The sequence below is a fragment of the Ixodes scapularis genome, unplaced genomic scaffold, assembly GCF_016920785.2.
Source record: "Ixodes scapularis isolate PalLabHiFi unplaced genomic scaffold, ASM1692078v2 PGA_scaffold6__148_contigs__length_123643588, whole genome shotgun sequence".
Lineage (NCBI taxonomy): Eukaryota > Metazoa > Arthropoda > Arachnida > Ixodida > Ixodidae > Ixodes > Ixodes scapularis.
In genome coordinates this window covers 20,471,962-20,491,952 of record NW_024609881.1, presented here as the reverse complement: position 1 = coordinate 20,491,952, position 19,991 = coordinate 20,471,962, and positions in this window count along the sequence as shown.

The window sequence follows — 19,991 nt, the reverse complement described above, 5'->3', positions numbered from 1 at the left end:
CACCGGCATCCACATCGTCATCGTCATCATCACTGATGACGTCACCGGCATCCACATCGTCATCATCACTGATGACGTTACCGACATCCGCATCGTCATCGTCATCATCACTGATGACGTCATCAGTGACGTCACTGATGTCGTCACCGGCATCCACATCGTCATCGTCATCATCACTGATGACGTCACCGGCATCCGCATCGTCATCGTCATCATCACTGATGACGTCACCGGCATCCGCATCGTCATCGTCATCATCACTGATGACGTTACCGACATCCGCATCGTCATCGTCATCATCACTGATGACGTCATCAGCGACGTCACTGATGACGTCACCGACATTCGCATCGTCATCGTCATCATCACTGGTGAAGTCGTCATTGACGTCACTAATGACGTCATCGGTACCCGCATCGTCATCGTCACTGATGACGTCATCAGTGACGTCAGTGATGACATCATCGGCATTGGGGGTCACGCGACCCCCAAGGTCACGTGACCCCCCTGGTTAGTTTAACCCCCCCCCCCCCAGTGCCCTTCCCTCCTCCTCCTCAAGAGCTGCGCTCTAGTTCGGCGTTACAGGGAGTTGTAAGCGGCTTTCACTTTTTTCTTTGTCTGCTTGTTGTCAGTTGCAGTATTAAACTTCGCTCGTACTACCTGTTTCGATCAGTCCTAATAAGACCCTGCGGTCTTATTAGGGTGTCTCTCGACAACGTATTGGATGTGCACCAAAGCTATCAGTGTTCCAAAAATCCTACGCGCATATCGGCAACAAGCGATTCTTCAAAAAAGTCAGGAATTCTTGCGGTTTGGTTTGGTTCGACAAATGACAACTTGTGCGCCGCATCATGTTGCTTCTCGTTTTTGTGTTTGTGTGGTTGTCTTGCTTTGACCTTGTCGACATATATTTTGGATTGCGTCTTTCAAGTCAGTTATTCTTATGGTAAGTGCACTGCAACCTTCTTGTTGGCAACGATTGACCGTTCTTTTACGCGTACTCTTCCAGATTATCCATAGAATTATGCAGCGTCTAATCTCGCGGCAGCCTTGAGAGAAATACCCCAAAGTCTGCGATATAACCTGAAGTGAACTCGGCTGTATAAAAGCTTAGAGTGCCTCTTCACATTTCACAGATCGCCTCCACGTTTCTGTTTGTCTACGGAATTAGTCATAATAAACTTCTCGGCGAATTGAAAACGATATTTTGTGTCTGTTTTCCTGCCCATTTGCAAACGCCTGCAGAGGACTATTGTTTCCACGTGTTTCCTCCATGTTAGAAATTGGGACCGGACATTTCATCGAACGCCGTTTCGTCGAACGCCGTTTCATCGAAGCCGTTTCATCGAATGCCGTTTCATCGAACGCCGTTTCATCGAACACCGTTTCATCGAAGCCGTTTCATCGAACGCCGTTTTATCGAACACCGTCTTATCGAACGCCGGTGGCATTCCCGCTTCTTGAAGCTGGTCGGAGGTGCCCATTTCGGGCTCTGGAAGTTTTTGACTTGCATCGCCGCTGAACATCAACTGATGGAAGACAATCTGGAGGCGATGCTGAGTTTCCAAGAGCCTCGTCGCCAGAAGAAGGCCATAGCGGCAAGAAATGAAAGGGTACGCCTTTTTTATGAGAACAGACGGAGCAAGGCTGCGGGGGACTTTTTGAGAGCAACTGCTTATCATTTGAAACGGTGAATGGCTGTCGCACGAATTCAAGAACCCCCGAAATTTCTCAATTAAAATCTGAAGTCACGTACTTACTTTTGACTCCGTTAAGTCTTAGAACAAAAAAAAAATGTTTCGTTGTAGTTTTATAAATAGCACATCAGCTTTAGGTGCTGCAAGCTTCGGGCAGCAAAAAAGTATCAATAGAAAGACATGAGAGGCTAGGAGGCTCACATGGCTAAAGTTGTTGCGCCTGAGCAAAACCTAAGTCGCCTTCTGGGCTCCATGAGTTGAGAGTGCGCGCTTGCCGCGAGGGCGACTTTTTATTTATTTGTTACAATACCCTCAAGGTCCATCGGGTAAAACAGAGGAGGTAAACAGTAACCACAATATGCGAAACAAACATAAAAATCGGTACAAATATCCTCATGAGTTACTTGCATAAAAAAAAAAATTGTAACAACTACAAGTTTGGAAATTAAAAAAAACCTGACGATGAAATGGGTGAATGACTCAAAAATGCACTCGATCCGTGCATAAAAGAGCAGCTTTCACACTTTTATATAAAATACATTCGATGAAACGGCCGTCAGCGATTCGATGAAACGGCGTTCGATGAAACCGCGTTCGATGAAACGTCCATTTTTTCGATGAAACGGCGTTCGACGAAACGGCGTTCGATGAAATGTCCGGGAACCGTTAGAAATAGGTCCATGAGTTTCGGGACGTCTTAAATAAGTTTGAGATAACCAACCTTCCAGACGATACCCCTTAAAGGTGTATCCACACGACGGACCAAATTGCTGTTTCGGTCCGCGGGCCGCGCATCACGTGATCTTACGTCTTATTAATCATATTAACGGCATTAGCGCACACGTACGAGGAAGAGAGAAGGGACAGAAAAGAGCGCTACTCACAACTGTATTTACAAAGATGAAGAGAAGAAAGAACATCGTCCAGCTCCCCATAAAGATGAAAAAGGAAGAAGAGGAAGCAGAAATATAAAACAGGAATGTAAAACACAAAGTCGGGTGTTCCCTCGCGCGCACAGGCTTGATACACTGGTTCTTTGATTAAACAAAAGGTTTAGCATGTTTTTTTGTGCACCTGTGTCTTGTGGCACCTTCGGCTTGCGAGTTGACTATGGAGCAAATTTTGCTCATTTTTTGCGGGGCTGAAAATACCACTCGGACCCCATAGCGACTTGCCACGTTCTTTAAATTGTGTGACGTCTTGTGAAGGTGCGGGATTACCACCGGTCTTGTCTTTCCTACATCTTGTTTGTTGGCTTGGAGGCCTTTTGCCCCTTTCAACAAGGTGTCCGCTACATTAGCCAGTAGTGGTAACGGATAGCTGGCTTTTCTGAGTCTTTCAACCTGCATCGAGAAGCTGGCTTCCATTGTGTGGCAACATGACTTCTTGAGCGCGGATCCCAAACATGTCAGAGCAATGCCCCTCTTGACGATCTTAGAGTGAGCCGAACTGAAATCCAAAATTCGTTTCTTGGAGCGTGGAGAGTACGTCCAGCACACATGCGTATCACCTAAGTGAAGCGAAAGGTCTAAAAACTGGAGAACGTTTTCTTGAGGGACCTCATACGTGAACCTGAGGCCCCCTCCATACTCAGTGAAGGTCGCCCAAAATATTGGTCACCTGTGTGTGCACATCGGTGTTATCTTGAAGAACAACCAGGAAGTCATCCACATAGCGGGCTACCTTGTTAACTCCTCGACTTCCAAGCTCCCTTTCAATGGCACAGTCTACAGCTCCCAGATAAATGTCACTGAGAACTGGGGCTACACAGGAGCCAATACAAACTCCTGACTTTTGTACATAGCACCGATCTCGCCACCCAACAATCAGGCAGGTGTCTTGGCACAGTCTGTAGACTGTGCCATTGAAAGGGAGCTTGGGAGTCGAGGAGTTAACAAGGTAGCCCGCTATGTGGATGACTTCCTGGTTGTTCTTCAAGATAACACCGATGTGCACACACAGTTGACCAATATTTTGGCGACCTTCACTGAGTATGGAGGGGGCCTCAGGTTCACGTATGAGGTCCCTCAAGAAAACGTTCTCCAGTTTTTAGACCTTTCGCTTCACTTAGGTGATACGCATGTGTGCTGGACGTACTCTCCACGCTCCAAGAAACGAAGTTTGGATTTCAGTTCGGCTCACTCTAAGATCGTCAAGAGGGGCATTGCTCTGACATGTTTGGGATCCGCGCTCAAGAAATCATGTTGCCACACAATGGAAGCCAGCTTCTCGATGCAGGTTGAAAGACTCAGAAAAGCCAGCTATCCGTTACCACTACTGGCTAATGTAGCGGACACCTTGTTGAAAAGGGCAAAAGGCCTCCAAGCCAACAAACAAGATGTAGGAAAGACAAGACCGGTGGTAATCCCGTTCCTTCACAAGACGTCACACAATTTAAAGAACGTGGCAAGTCGGTATGGGGTCCGAGTGGTATTTTCAGCCCCGCAAAAAATGAGCAAAATTTGCTCCATAGTCAACTCGCAAGCCGAAGGTGCCACAAGACACAGGTGCACAAAAAAACATGCTAAACCTTTTGTTCCGTGCACTTCAGGCGTGGTATACAAGATTCCACTCTCGTGCGGCAAGATCTACGTAGGTCAAACAGGCAGGTGTCTTAATGACCGACTTCGCGAGCATGATTATTCTTTGAGAGCCACAGTGGGAGGCCATCTTGCAACACATTGCAAAGAGTGCAATTGTAATCCGCTTTTCGGGGAAACAATAACCCTAGAGAGGCACAAGGATAAAATGACCCGCGAGGTGGTAGAAGCCTTCTACATCATATCCGCAGCTACTAAATGCATTAGTGTTGCATCGGTGGCCTTAACACGCAAGGAGACAGACTTTTTAACACGGACAATGCAGAACTCGCATGAGTCACGGGTGCCGCGAGACATCAGACACGACGACCCAGCGGCAGCCGACCATGGATGATGTGTTCGTCTTCCCCTCTGACACGGGTGACCAGGCGCGAGCGAAGACTGATGCAAACACACCCGGCACCACGACAACGAAGGCACAGCCAACAAAGGTTTTAGGGTTTAATCAAAGAACCAGTGTATCAAGCGTGTGCGCGCGAGGGAACACCCGACTTTGTGTTTTACATTCCTGTTTTATATTTCTGCTTCCTCTTCTTCCTTTTTCATCTTTATGGGGAGCTGGACGATGTTCTTTCTTTTCTTCATCTTTGTAAATACAGTTGTGAGTAGCGCTCTTTTCTGTACCTTCTCTCTTCCTCATACGTGTGCGCTAATGCCGTTAATATGTCTAACTACCAACTAGCCCAGTTATCAACCCTTTTACAATGATCTTACGTCACCGGTTTTCGAGGTCCGCCGGCGGTCCGCGGCCCGCGCTTCTGAGAAATGCCAAGCACCCTTTCTCGCCCGGACCTTGGCGGCGGACCGCGGCGTTTTTAGTATAATTGAAGTGCTAAGTCTGGCAACAGGCTGACTTTTGTTGTTTGGATTGAAATCCAAATCCAAAGTCGTTTTCTATTGACGCCAACTGTTAAAGACGAAGAAGCCGAACCTTTTGTTGTGCGACGATGACGGCATGGTGCGACGATGCAACTTTTTACTTCATCGCGCTCGTGGAGCAATTCTCCGCTCTGTAGGGCAATAGATGCACGCCCCTTTCGCTTCACTTAGGTCCTTCTCGTTCTCAAGAGTCAACACCAGGGCCACCGCGGCCAAACGTCCCTTTCGTTCAACCTCCATCTTGGCTCCTTACAAATAGCCTCAAAGCAGCTCGCTGCATGCGTTTGGCCGAGCTGTGAGGTCGAGGGTTAGACCGGCCCGTTCACTCTGTCGTCTGCTCTTTTGGTCCGCCGTGTGGATGCTCATTGCAGCCGGGCGGCCCGCGGGCCGCGCATCACGTGATCAATCGGTCCGCGGCCCGGTCCGTCGTGTGGATACACCTTTAAGGGCTAGCGAATAATTGCCTATCCGAGTGGCGCGGTCAAATGTGTGGTCACGTGCCTGGTCGAACGGGCAGCCGTATCGAAACACGGGTACCCGTATCCCATAATCACGTTTGATCCAAACGGATCGACAGGTTTGCCATCCATTTGATTCAAACGGGTGGTCGGAAACGGCAGCCGTATCAAACGGGTACCGTTCCAAACGGGTACCCGTATCCAATAATCACTTTTGATCCAAACGGATCGGCAGGTTTGCCATCCATTTGATTCGAACGGGTGGTCGGAAACGGCAGCCGTATCAAACGGGTACCGTTCCAAACGGGTACCCGTATCCAATAATCACTTTTGATCCAAACGGATCGGCAGGTTTGCCATCCATTTGATTCAAACGGGTGGTCGGAAACGGCAGCCGTATCAAACGGGTACCGTTCCAAACGGGTACCCGTATCCAATAATCACTTTTGATCCAAACGGATCGGCAGGTTTGCCATCCATTTGATTCGAACGGGTCGGCCAGTTTCCCACCCGTTTGAATTTAATTTTTTTTTCAGTAGGGTTGGCAATCACTTTTAATTTGATTACACAAGTAAGAAAAAGACTGACTACGGTGTCTTTCAAACGGAAGAAAACAAAGTATTGCCATTGAGGTTAGAAACCAGAAGCTCAGCTCCTTGGTATTGCACGGTTAGAATAGAGTGTATCGATAGTCCTCCCTAAGGGAAGGAACGGTTTTGTAACCTATGATCCCTCTAGAAAGGGAGAAACTTTCGTTCCTGAAGAGTGAGCAAAGTTTCTCCGTCGCCTGCATCTCATTATGGCGTCCCCGAATTGAGCAAAACAAGCTCCATAAGGCTTAACGAGGACGCCCGGTTTTTTTTGTACGGGATGACAGGAGCAGCAATTAAAAGCGTAACACGAGCTTTCCGCCAACTGTTATTTCCGAAGCCAGATTCCCCCCGCAGGTAAGAAAACTTGCGCTTTAAAAGGAGTTACTCAGTCTGCTCGTCGTCAGCACTGCGATGCTAAACGGAGATAACCGATACCCAGTCACTTGGCGCACTTTATGTCTTAGCTCTGCTATTCCTCGAGTCACAATTCCTTCGTCAACCGCACATCTTGGAGGAATGGCAAACCAATCCGCGAATCCAAAAGCCGCTCTCAAAAGAACAAACTCGAAACCGCTGTTTATTGCGTAGCGTGAAATAAGGTTCGTTAATCGCTTGCCACGAGATGGCAGGGTCAGGCAGTAATTGGAAGTAGCTAGGCCAGGTGGCGCTAGATATCGCCCAACTCATGTTCTACCAAAAATATCTTAATTTCCTCACGCCACGATTGCGCTTTGGGATCTGGGGGAACCTTTCTTATATACACATGTAGACACATTACGCATACAACAAGCATCAGCTGAGCATACTTTGAGCGCCGACACAGCTCCGCACAGCATCAGCTGAACATACTTTGAGCGTCGACACAGCTCCGCGTGGTTCCGCGTGGGTCCGGACTCCCGCAATCAGAGTCACTAAATAAAGTTATGCTTTCAGAGTAGCGAAACTCCCAAACTACGCGTCGGAAGCGCGTCAGCCGCCGCCATCTTGGGTAGATGGAGGAGCGCCTGTAGCTGAGCCAAGCCATGCTGTTGCCGTCGCCCGCGCCAGCACCCGTAGCCGCAGCTGTGGCAGCGAATCAAGCTCGTGTTGTTCGCATCTCGACCCAAGAAGGAAAAAGTGCGTGCTGAGCGACGGACTTCAGCGTGCGCGCGCAGAAAGCATTAAAACAGCAGCAGGCAGCGGATTGCTGGACCCCAGATGGTGGCGTTAAAAAAACGCGATGATGATGTTAGCGACTCACGTGACTGACGCAGTCCAATGATGCTGCAGCGAACCAGAATATTGTTGACTAGAGCGACTGCATTGTCGGCAAAAGTGCCAAAGAAAAGAAATGCGCTACTCTGAAAGCGTAGCTTTCAGAGTACTGCAATCCGGAGATAGCCATCTTACCCAGTGTACGTAGCGCTGGTGGCACTGCTCCGGAACTTCGCTGTTTCTAGCGGCTTCGCTTACTCGTTTGATGATATTAAGGAAAAAAAAAGAAAAACCTCAATGCAACCGAAATGTTCTGGACTGGGAGACGGAATTACAGACGGCCTTCACTGCCGCTGAAGCTCAATCAACTCAATATTTATTAAACAACGTGCGCAACGTGCTCAAAAAACGAAACCGAAAGAAGATGAGTCGGGATGGCAAAAGCAAATACTTTAAGTATTTGGCAAAAGCTTTCTCCCGTCCACCTGGAGAAGGCGAGAAGCGTCTCGTTCCTTCTTTCTCGTGTCCGCTTGGGGGCGCGTCAGTAGAAGGAAGGAAAATGCACCGTTGCTACCTTATTCCTTCATTTTTCTTAGAGTGTGGGTCCTCATTATGAACATCTATTAGTTTTTAATCTTATCGGATAAATTTCGGAGTGCGTCACTGCTAAACGAAACCGAGAAACCACCTCGCTTATCCTCAGTTTTTGGAAAATCCTTAGGCTCGTTATCACTCCTCGCAAAGAAAGCCGTGAGCCGCTGACAATCCCAAATAAACAGATCACTGCAACAAACTGTTTGGTGGGAACAGCGCAAAAAAGACGTAGAACCAGGGCGAAGAAAAACACACAGGGCGCTGTTTCCACCGAACACAGAAAACACAGGTCTTTGTCCTGGTCCTACATCATTTTTGCGCTCTTACCATCAAACAGTATGTACCACCAACTAGCCTAACTACATGCCCTGTCACTGCAACAAGTTTACCATCTTTTGAAGTGAAGATGTGCTTGATCCTGACATTACAAGAAGTCTCCAGTTATTTGCCAATGACACCGATATTCTCGCAGCGAGTGATTTGAATATGGGGAATCCTAAACAATGGTGGGATTTGGTTTTGTGAATTGAAACCATTACAGCTATTGCGAAAATAAAACAATTCATATTCACTACCACTGTGACCGGTTATGTTGTCACAAACATTAAATTGGAAGCTAGAGTCAGAGAAACCAAAACAACATACTCCGAAACCATTTGAGTCCAGCGGCTTTCGGCAGTAATTGTTCCCCGCTTGGCACAGCAGGTGGTCAGGTGATGACGAAACTCTATGCTGAATAACCCCATTGACCCCGTAAGCGATGACGTCACAACATGGCGTCTGTGTCCAAAGAAACCATTGCTAGGGACGTTGCTATGGACTAATGCATGGAGACTCCACACGAGACTAGATTTTTGCTTATAAATAAGTAAATAATTTTTTGTAAGCAACCTAAGTTCTTGATATCTAATTATGAAGATGTTCTTGTCATCTCAGCGTCGTATTGGAACGATGAAAGCCATTTCTGTAGTATTCCACTCCGCTTTGCTTTGGTAGCAGACTACACGATAGATTTGCTGGCCTCTGTTGCAGCAAGTGTCTTCATTGAATTGCGTCGGCAAACGAGCAACAGAAGCAAGTGCATCGCAATGGCCGCAGAGGCCTCCGCAATGTGCGTTTTTTTCTGTGAAGAACCCAGCTTAGTTCAGAAGGGCGAAACTTCCGTAAAATCAAAGCACGTCATGCAGATCAGTTACGACGACGACTGAAGTGCATTACCGGCGTAGTGCAGGCCAGCATGAGAAACAAATCGTACGCCGTCGAGGTAAGTCGTTTGTTATAACTATTATTGAGGTTGTCAGGTTATTAAAATATTGCATGTCTATTGCAATTTCGATTTTTCTTGTATACATTACATTTAGTGGATGTGCTTTTTCCGTGAAGATCTCCATCGAACCCGCGATGAGAGTACAATCTGTAATAAACGCACCATATGTTTTTTATCCAGTGTTTTGGGGTCTTGCAGAAATCTGAAGAAACTGCAAGAATCTTTCTCCACGCGATGGTTACGACCAGGTACGAAGCACCCCCCCCCCCCCCCCCCCCCCCTAGCGCGAGTCCGCAAACAAAATTTGGGATCTTTACCGATCGCCTGAAGCGCTTTTCTCACAAGTGAAATGCGATCTTTTAGGAGACGAACATCTCGATCGACGCCCGGACTTTCGATAAACCATATTTTGCACCGCACCTCACTATGAATTCATATACGTGTCTGAAACTCATCATATTTGAAAGAAATGCAATATCAGAATATCGTCTTTATTCACGCCATTCAGACACCGGCGCCGGCTTGGCCGGCGGGCGTGTGGCAGGCGGCATTCTTGCATTCGTCGTCTGCTGCAGGCATCTTGAGGACCGGAAGTTGCAGTCGTAAATATTTCAGAAACAAGCGATTACCAGCACACTTCTGTCGAAACATATATGCCATTGAAGCTTTCTAGAGCTGTGATTTTTAGAAGTTTAAAATATACTCCCGATTTTGGAACGGTCCGATTTTCGTACCAAAACCTAGCCACATGTACAGGGTGTCACAAAAGAAAATTTACCCGGTGTTTTTCACCGCAAAATAAACTAGGCATCGCCGAATGCTCACTCTCCGCCCAAAGGTAGAGCTAGAGGTCACAACCAGATGCCAAAGTTTCAACCCGATCCGTTCACTTAATCAAAAGTTATAAGTGATTTTCTGAAAATTGCAATGGGAAAATGGTGGCCGACGTAGTTTTCAAACACATGGGGCTCTGTGGCACTAGAAACCGAAAACGGGCAAAAATGGGCTCCATTTTCCCGTTGAAATTTTCAGAAAATCACTCATAACTTTTGATTAAGTTATCAGATAGAGCTGAAACTTTGGCATCTGGTTGTGACTTTTAGCTCTACCTTTGGGCGGAGAATGAGCGTTCGGGGACGCCTAGTTTATTTTTGCGGTAAAAAAGACCGTGTAAATTTTCTTTAGTGACACATTGTATTTGTCCATAACAACGACCCTAGCAACGGTTTGTTCGGACCCATGACGTCACACTTACGGAGTCCATTAAAAAAAGAACGCGTATCCACGAAAAAAAAAAAAAAAAAAGCCGCGCTCGCACGAACGTGGCACGAACCTCCGACCTTTTTCAGAGTTCGTTGAAGCGACCGTGGCGCATTCTCGCGGAGATAATTCAAAACGTTTGCGGGCTCAGTCCGTCCTCCCGTCAACCGGTCCGCTTCCTCGACGCGATCGTTCTGGGGCGTTCGTTGTGGAAAGTTTTTCTCGATGTTTTCCGGCTGTCGTTCTCTACAAATGGCTGATGACGATCCCGGAGGATTGAGTAAAGCAACCATCTTCGACACTGCGGACTTTATCCGTCTGTACACTTTTCAAGACGGATGGAGTGCCGATGCTGCATCGGTGCCGGTCGTCAACACAGCGTGCGTCGATCGGTACTTCGCGAAGGACTCCAGACAACACCGGAAAGGATGGGCCTTCAAAGAAGAAGCCTACGTCAAGAAGGTCATGGTGAACAACTTTGATCCCAACCACGCCATTCACCTTGTAAGGAGCACATGTGCACCGCACTGTCTATGAAACCGGGACATTACAGGCAACTGATATCGCTTTCCAAGAGCGCCGATATCGTTCAAGCGTCTTGCGACTGTGTTGCCAGGGTGAGTTCATTTTTCCGGTAAAACCCGTGGCGATGCAATAATGTGTCTTAAGGATTACAAGACGTGTCAATATTTGTAAGGCGCGAGCCCCATAGTCGCTCTCCTTTCGGCGCATTTGTATCGAGATCCGTGTGTGCCAGTCGTTTGATCATATTGTCACGGGTGGTGACCAATAAACAAGAAATAAACAGAAATAAATGAACGTTTAATGTGGCGAACTTGTGCCAAAAATAAAGAAGGCAACAGAAGAAAGCAGAGCGTCGCGGGCGTCGAAGTCGGCGTGTCAGCAGAATCGAGCGCTGGGGCGAGACTGACTCGACAAGGTCGCGGGCGGCCTCTTATCTAGAGTGCGTCGCTATCTCGAAGATTCGGCGAAAGCGGCTCGAGCGTCGCGTGATCGGGCGAGAATGAACACGCACTTTCTAGAAAACAAAAGCAGGAATAAATGATAGAAGTTACATGCGGTACATGAATAAACGAGAACTTTCTGGAGGTCCGTGACTGAGCGTTGCTTTCTCAGCCCTGGGCGCGGCAATATTTTATGCCTGACGCGATAAGTTATAAATCTAAAAAACAAAACAAAAAACAATATTTGTCGTCTTCGTCTTTTTCGTGGTACTTCAGGATGCAACTAAAAAGGGCCAAGCTATGTCATCGATCTACTTATCAAACTAGGTGACGTGTTGATAAAAAATTCTGTAGTAGAACATTTTTTTATTCAATATTTTAATGCGTTTCAAGCGTAAATATAAATTTTGCAGGTTGAGCGGAACATGCGAGCCCATAGCTGGCCTGCTCTTTACACTATGCGACAGTGTAAAGATCTGTTTTTCGTGACAATGGCTTGGCGCCCCGCCTCTTCACTGCCCTGCTGTACTGTGCAAGCAAACTCGGTGCGGAGGCAAGTGTCGGTTATGAATGACTAGCCTGCAGGGAGTATGACGGGTATCTCCTGAGTTCAAAAAATATGAATGAGCTAACCTCCAATGAAGTGGACACTGCCATAGACACTGCAAACACGCGAGTTCGCAGATGGCTGCCAAGGCGTCCCGTCGGAGTTCTGGCATCGCAGCGCTTGAATCCATTTTTCTCTCTTCTTGAGGTGCGCGGTAGCTTTCGAGAAGCTAAAGAAGCTCACGTTCGGCGTTTTTTGTTTTTTTCTTCTTTTTGTGTGTTTGTACATTCAACAGCCGAGCAGCGTTGAGGCATCGCGACAGTGCCGGACAGACGCGCCTAGCAATGCGAGCGAAGCCAAGAAGCGTACGACGAGAGCCCGCAAAGATGGCACCTTTCTCTTTCCTACTCTCACCTCAAGTTCGGGCATGCGCACAAAATTCTCAGAAAAAGGTCAAACTTTCGCGCGTCCTAACGGTCCACCGACATCCCGGTGCCAGCGGCCAGCGCATCTCGAGCTCTCGAGGCGCGAGTTCGGAGAGAGAGAAAGCGCGCCCAGACAAGTTAAAAGAGCGAAAAAGGAAGTTACGATAACAACCTACAAAGCTATTCTTAACTTCGAAACCGCTTCACCTTCATTTAACCTTATAAATTATATGAACAATATTTCTTTAAACAAGATAACGCCCGAGTGCCCGCTGAGAGCGCGGCAATCGGAAGCAGTTCGTCGGACCGGAGGTACGTCATAAATACACGCGGCCGGACGGAAGTAGCCGAGAGCTTCATTCCCCTGACACAACGACGGAGCAACGCTGCTCGCCGTGAAGCTCCCACCTCCCCTTCTAGCCACCATTAGCCCCGAGAGCGAACAGAAGCGTCGCTGCGGTCGCCGCGCCCTGATTGGGTGAGGTGTACCGTGACGTCAGGGGGAGTACTCCGCTCCGCGATCTCGCATCGGCTCGCTTCCCAGCACCGGTTTCCTGGTTTGGCGTTGTGTGCCGCAAGCTCTTCGAGGAGCTGGACTTCGTTTACCCGGTGTACAAGGCGTTGAGTTAGGCCGATATTGACGTGCTTCCGTACATTTTATAAGCCTGCTCGTCCCTTTTACCTTTAAAATTGGGTCACAAATCCCGAAAGCTATCGGAGGAGGCAATGGACCTTTTCCACATACCGACGGCACCAGGCGGTGGCTGCACGAACTAAAATTGAGGAAGTAACCTACCTGCGCTACCAATCGATAATGGGAGCCACGCTACCCGCTTCTTCGCTCTCTGAGCCGCGGCGCGTGCCCAACGTGACTTTAAAGAGGGACATCCGTGGCGTCCACCCAAAGGTCGTGTTTTTCCTTCCGTCCACTTTCTTTTTTGTGTAACCCAATTATATATATGCTGGAGTTACGTGTCCTACTCGCTGATCCACAGCCTCCTTCCCAATTTCCTCGATTTTTTGTTCCGACTTCCGCCGCTTGGCATCGGGCGTTCACGCGTGCGCAGAACGCTTCTCGAAAAAGGTCCATTCCGCCGATGAACCTTCCCGCCCGTCCGCACGACACAAGGCAATCTTGCGAAGGGTCGGTGAAGCTGTGGCGCAAGTGTTTCAGACGCTGGAATTCTGTTCCTTGCCTGTTCATGATTTAGGACGATATTACATCCCGCTTTCAAGGCATTTGAAGTGGCATTTATATCATGGGCCTTTGGGTGGTCGGCAAATTAGCTCCCGACCCCGACTCTGCGCTGCCACTCTGCATGCGCTGGTTTGCAGATGTTTTAAAGGCCCTGCGTCTGATGATCTTTGAAGTGATCGTGGAACAGGGCTGTTTGACATAAATGTCGCTTCTTCGTGAATTAATTATATAGTTTATACACGTATGCAGGCATATTTCTTAGAAGATGCACAATTACTGAAAATTAGTTTGTATGGTAGCAGCAAAAACGGCCAAATTGCCACCAGGTGCCTGTATGATATGTATTGAACTGCCCAAAATATGCACAGCAATAGTGCTGTAATTTGGAATGTTTATACTTTTTCTGACATTTTTTATTCCAGGCTTGGGTATTAAAAAATACACGGTTCTGTCTGAATTGTCATTTCCAACTAAAAGAGACTGCTACAGGTCCCCAAAAGCTTCCTCAGCCTTCAAACTCCCTAAAGCTGGGCTCTCACAACAGAGCAAAACAGGAGTAAAAGCAAGCATTCGAACGTCTGTCCAGCGGTAGATGCAGCACTAGTAGCAGAAAATGTGGAACCTTTGAAGGGCGACAGTTTGCGTGAGAAAAGCTTCTGGTATTTTAACTTCAGGACAATTCGATTTAAGTAAAATTTCAATTTTAGGCCTTAAGGGACTAATAACAAGCTAGACACCTTCGCTTACGTTTGTTATACATTATTTGAGGGTTGATATAAACAAGTCCACAAATATCACCCGTGTAGTCCTTTGAAATACTATCCAAATCCAGCAAAGGTTAAATGCGAGCAATGTATATAATAAATGTTCCTTGTTTTTTTTTTACTTTGCTCCCGCACTTGGGCTGTCTTACTTGTGATTCTCTCCCCATGGCCCAGACTGTATTTAGCATGTTGCTCGAGACGCATGCAGCTTTTCTGCTTCGGCGATCTTGTTTAAACACAGAGATACAAATGAAAAATAGTATACATAACCTGCAAATTTATTCAGACCACCAACAGCATTTATTGTGCGAGATGTAAATCTATAATGATGCTCCTGCAATTCTGGCCATATTTCTTTATTTTCATATACCAGCTGCTATTCATGCGTTGCCTGCCCTGTCAAGCATGCTTAGAATGTTGGTTGAAGTTTCGCCTGTAGCTACAGGCCATACTTAAATAGAGGCTCATAAAAAAATTTACCCTTCCTACGGAAAACACGCCTAAAAAAAATGAGATAGAAACGAGCGCGCCGACAGCTAGCGTCGTCACAGCCTCCACAGGGCGAGCGGGGCGAGTCCGGGAAAAATTCTCTCCTCGCCGTGACGTCACCTCGGTTCGCCGTAAGGGGGCGCCACGCGAACTTCTCGGGCAGCTGGGAGGTCATGCGCATGCGGTCACGAGTCTCACTCTGCGCCAGTTGGCTGATTGGCTCAGTCGAGATGGGGGCTACACTGCGGCGAGATCAAAGGCTGGCCAGACTCTCCCAATATAAGTCTCTGGCCGGTGCTAACAAGTAACTCCGTCCGGTGGCAACTAAGGTTAACATACTATTTTCCGTTGTTCTTAAACTTGTGGAACCAGCTCTGAATGGTTACTAAACTAGTCTGTCGCCGAACGCTCGCTTACCTTTACCTGCTTTTATGTTTGGAACTATCTCCAACTTCGTAAAACTTCACCGCACGCTCAGTGGTAGAGAAGTTTGCTGCCGAAACTTGTGCAAAATGGGTTTAAAAAAATAAGAGCCTGTATAAACAGTGCACACTTATTGCGTTGAAAAACACTTTTGCATTGTACCAAATTGGAAATTTGCTGATGGTTATTATTGGCTGGTTTTATTTGAAATCGAACACGCCTAACGGGGTGGGTCTTTCGATTTAAAAGAATATATGTAATTGTCCCCTTTTATAGAAAAACAAAACCGCGTTTGAAATTAAAAAAAAAATGTTTTGCTTCACAAATGATACTTATGTTGAGCATGGTGAAAATATGTTTTTTATTCCGGTATTTTTCTACCCAGTTCTGTACGCTGGTATGAACAGGGAAAGCATACAGAAATCTCAGCATTTTTTATGTGCGTATATGCCATGCCGACTATTTTTTAGCCCAAAGTAAAATACTTTAGTAATCTTGTATTGAGGTAAAAATGCAAAATATCGAATCTTTGACAATCCAGTGATATATTCAAAGCCTTGTAACTTAGATTTTTTATATTGTTGCTTACCAAATACTATATGGGTAGAGTCCAGTGTTGGGCAAAATACTCGACAAAAGTATTTAAGTTACTAAATACCTGCTTCATTAGGTTTTTAAAATACTATTCAAGTTACTTTCACTGTAAAATATCTTAAGTAGAGTAAACATACTTAGAAATGTAATTCAATTAGTTTTGAAGATACCTCCGCATTGCGTAATTTGTATTGACGTCAGTGACAACGACATTTCTACAGCTGCACAAATATGGGTTAGCAGTAGAAGAGTAGTAAGTTGGGCGAGTTGGTAAACGTTGAACATGGTTAAAATCACGCACAAAGAGACGAGGACAAACGAGGAAGGAACACAGAACACAGACAGGCGCGCGCTCACAACTCTAGTATAGACGCTTTACAGCAGCTGTGCATGGGCGCCGCCATAACTGACCTTCAGTTTTTGTTCCCTCTTATTCCGTTCGCTTCACTTCATCATTACCACAGTAGGACAGGTTATTGCAATTTTAGATGCTACTGTGTTCTTGTGCCCGGCATAGGCCCTTGTGAAGACCCGTCAACGCCCGCTTCAGTGGCTCGGCATCTCGGTAAGACAAGAGAAGGGCAGCTATGGCGGCTCAATCTGGCGCGTGTGTAAAGCGTCTATATTAAGTAAAGAAGAGAAAGATGAAAAATTATTTTTTACAGGAGACAACGTCACCAGGCGGAAACAGATAATCCGCAGTCAAATGATCGCCAGAAGGCAACTTCTTTTTCGCGCAAAGCTACCGGCGGCTGACTACCGCAGCGATCGGTCCGGCTCAAGATGGTGAACGCCTCGAGCACCTCGCGCGTTTGTTTTTCTTTAAAGCGGCCAATGATTGATGTTTTTTCTAAAGATGGTGTGCACATACAGGTTTTACAGTGCACCGAAAGGTGACCACCTACATTGGATGTTAAAGAAAGTTTATGCTCTCGTAGCTGGTCATTCAGACACCGTCCCGTCTGTCCAACATAGCATCTTCCACACGAAAGAGGAATGCCATTTACAACGCCCGATGAACAGGGAACAAATGGCAGCACGTGTTTTTTGTGGCACGTGTTTTTTGATAATTTTTCCGCCTTTTCACGAACCTTAGAACAAATTTGTCGCATTTTCTTAGGGGCTGAGAGTACTACGGGCACACCATACCTGCTGGCCACCTGTTTTAGGTCATGCGATATTTAGTGTAGGTATGGCATAACCACCACCCGGTTTTTTTCAACGGGGTGTCTATTTTTTTCACCCCCTTTTACATTCTTTACCAGCGTTCCTATCACTTCGATTAAGACCTGATTCGGGAACCCTGAAGATTTTAGGCTATCGATCTGGCCCAAGAAACTCCGATGAATGGCATGGAAACATGACTTTTTTAGGGCTGGGGTGAGGCAAGAGATAGCAATGCCTCTCTTCACCACCTTGGAGTGCGAGGATGTGTAGTGAACAATACCTCTGTTCGGAACGTGGTGAGAATGCCCAGCACAAGTGATCGGCGTGCAATGAGAGGAAAAGGTCTAAGAATTGCAACGCCCCTTCATTAGGATTCTCAAAAGTAAATTTGAACCCAAAACCGCACGTATGAAAAATATCCATAATCGTAGTAACTAAATCTTGATCCGCAGTCTTTTTGTACAGTAAAAGAAAGTCATCTACATATCTAAACACGTTGGTGACAGGCGTGGACTTAATAGCTAAAGCAATGGCAGGTCGATTCCGTGCCATTGCTTGGCACGGAATCGACTGTACAAAATTACTGTACAATTACTGTACAAAAAAACTGCGGATCAAGATTTAGTTACTACGATTATGGATATTTTTCATACGTGCGGTTTTGGGCTCACCTTTACATTTGAGAAGCCTAACGAAGGGGCGTTGCAATTCTTAGACCTTTTTCTCTCATTGCACGCCGATCACTTGTGCTGGGCATTCTCACCACGTTCCAAAAGATGTATTGTTCACTACACATCCTCGCACTCCAAGGTGGTGAAGAGAGGCATTGCTATCTCTTGCCTCACCTCAGCCCTAAAAAAGTCATGTTTCCATGCCATTCATCGGAGTTTCTTGGGCCAGATCGATAGACTAAAATCTTCAGGGTTCCCGAATCAGGTCTTAATCGAAGTGATGGGAACGCTGGTAAAGAATGTAAGAGGGGGTGAAAAAACTAGGCGCCCCGTTAAAAAAAACCGGGTGGTGGTTATGCCATACCTACACTAAATATCGCATGACCTAAAACAGGTGGCCAGCAGGTATGGTGTGCCCGTAGTACTCTCAGCCCCTAAGAAAATGCGACAAATTTGTTCTAAGGTTTGTGAAAAGGCGGAAAAATTATCAAAAAACACGTGCCACAAAAAACATGTGCGGCCATTTGTTCCCTGTTCATCGGGCGTTGTATATAGCATTCCTCTTTCATGTGGAAGATGCTATACTGGACAGACGGGACGGTCTCTGAATGACCGGCTACCAGAGCATAAGCTTTCTTTAACATCCAATGTAAGTGGTCACCTCTCGGTGCACTGTAAAAACTGTATGTGCCCACCATCTTTAGAAAAAACATCAATCATTGGCCGCTTTAAAGAAAAACAAACGCGTGACGTGCTCGAGGCGTTCACCATCTTGAGCCTGACCGATCGCTGCGTTAGTCAGCCGCCGGTAGCTTTGAGCGAAAAAGAAGTTGCCTTCTTGCGATCATTTGACTGCGGATGATCTGTTTCCCCCTGGTGACGTTGTCTCCTGTAAAAAATAGTCTTTCATCTTCCTCTTCTTTACTTAATATACTAGAGTTGTGAGTGCACGCCTGTCTGTGTTCTGTGTTCCTTCCTCGTTTGTCCTCGTCTCCTTGTGCGCGATTTTAATCATGTTCAGCTGGGTTACCAGAGCGGCTTATTAGCCAACAACACAAAACGGGAAAAAAAGTATCGTCGGGCTATTTTATAGAGTCCGACTATAAAGAGAAAAATATTGTCACGAATGGCAAATGATGAGGCGGCGAATGACTGAACAAACTAAAACTTTAATGGGGCACACTTGTGGTCAAAACAAAATAGACAAAGGCTAGCGTCGCGGGCGTCGATTTTGGCGAAACAGCAGGATCGAGCGCTGGGGGGAGGCTGACTCCGGACCGCCACTCGGTGCACTTTTTGCACCCGCGTGTGTTTCTGGAACATTCGGCGTAGAAAGTTCGGCGCGTAGAACATTTTGTAACTCGATCAGACGACAGGTTTCCCGAACTTACGAGAATGTCAAGTTGAAAGAATGAATAAAAGAGAAGTCCACTCTCTGGTATCGAACCCGGAGCCTCCGCGCGAGAGCCAAGCGCGGTAACCATTCGGCCACGCGCTTTTTTTTTTTCTTTTTTTTATTTATTGCCAGGTTACATATGATACACATATTGATAAAAAAAACGTGCCCCGAAAACAGCAGAAATTGCCTAACATGGAGGGGTTAAAAGCCTATCAGCCAGGCTTGGCTGAGGGTCGTTGCGATGATTAGTTTAAAAGGTTTTAAGCACGGCCAAATCGTCCAGAACTGGTAACCATTCCACATCAGTATTTATCTTTTTATAACATTCTCTTAACCATTTGATAGTTTCAATGAAGTACTCTCGGGGGTTGCGTGCGTCAACATCAGCATGCCGCACCGCCATTCTGCTCTTCCATATGCCGTGGAGCCCCAGGAGCATGATTATGTCGTAGGGCACAGGTTCACGTTCTATTGGTAGGAACCGAAATCCTTGAGGTGACAGGGGGAGCTCTTTCTTTATGGTGCGCTGAAGCACGTCCCAAAAAAGAAGAGCATCCCAGCATCCCAAAAAGACATGCTCGATGCTCTCCGGTTGTTTGCACAAAATACAATTTACCGACCAGTAGAGGTTCATGCCCTTAGCCTCCAAAAAAGTCTTTACTGGCAACGTTTCGCTGTGTAATCTAAAAAAGAAAGTTTTAACCGCCGCTGGTACCATGGCGTTCTTGACTCGCTGTAACACATCATCTCCTGGGGCTCCAGGGCCGATGGCCCTATACGTTGGCATGGGCAACAACGTAGCCACTA